Raw genomic sequence first — 425 nt, 5'->3', positions numbered from 1 at the left:
TTTTTTTCCTTTCTTTGCATTTTGTCAGGTCATCTGCCCTGAGCTGTGCAGCAGAACTGTTGATGTCCCAGGACTGGATGGATAAAAATCATTTTCCGAATTCGCACTCACCTCCGGACTCCGTATTCTAATCAGATGTTTAATGCAATTCAAATATTTTATTTTTCCTCTGAGGGGAAATTCACGGAACTGGCGGCATTTTAATTATCTGAAGAAAAAAAAAACCAGATGAATGCGACGCGCTTATTAATAGCTACATTTTAATCCGCCGCGAACACGTTTTGTGACATTTACCCGTCTCACGCCTGGAAGGACGAACACGGGTTCATGGAGAGAGAAAAATCAATACTGAGATCCACAAAGTGCAACAATGTAACCGAGCAGCAGGGAAGGTATTATCATTGTATCCGTCCTCCTCTTCACTC

Source organism: Nanorana parkeri, unplaced genomic scaffold, assembly GCF_000935625.1.
Source record: "Nanorana parkeri isolate BGI_ZX_2015 unplaced genomic scaffold, ASM93562v1 scaffold1866, whole genome shotgun sequence".
In the NCBI taxonomy this organism is placed as follows: domain Eukaryota; kingdom Metazoa; phylum Chordata; class Amphibia; order Anura; family Dicroglossidae; genus Nanorana; species Nanorana parkeri.
This window is presented reverse-complemented; position numbering follows the sequence as displayed.